A 536-nucleotide genomic window follows, 5' to 3' on the forward strand; every position below is an offset into this window, starting at 1 on the left:
TTTCTGTAATATTTAAACAATTTCTTAGTTGCTCTTGCATGTAAGTTTTGTTTTAATCCTATGTTTTCGTCACGAACGTGGCATACGGGCCGCGGCAACGCACGAGGCGGTTATCGCGCTCCTGCCCGCCTTGTATACGAACGCTCTAGTTGGTCGGTAATTTTTGTTAATAACTCGACAACCACGCCTCGGACTTTTTTGCAAAGGAAAAAATTGTTTAAAATCACCATGGCTCCTCCCCATTTCAAAGCCTAACACTAGTTCTGGGACACCCTGTATATGTACCTCTTTATCTATCATAGCTTTTTCAACCGCTTTTATGTGATTGATCTTGGCCTCTATTTCCTTGGTTTGTTGTGAAATCAGCGACTGCAACTCTCTGTAATTCTCATCAGCAAGATAGACACCAGTTCTCTCGCGTGTTGCCAACAAATCCGTCTGCAATTTCTCTATCTCCTCTGTGTATTGTTTCAAAAACTCTTTCTTCGACAGCTTCTGATTTATCTCCGGCCGGTTCTTAATATTCTTCGCACGAT

This window comes from Ceratina calcarata, unplaced genomic scaffold, assembly GCF_001652005.2.
Source record: "Ceratina calcarata isolate Rehan_Ccalc_2016 unplaced genomic scaffold, ASM165200v1 scaffold311.2, whole genome shotgun sequence".
Lineage (NCBI taxonomy): Eukaryota > Metazoa > Arthropoda > Insecta > Hymenoptera > Apidae > Ceratina > Ceratina calcarata.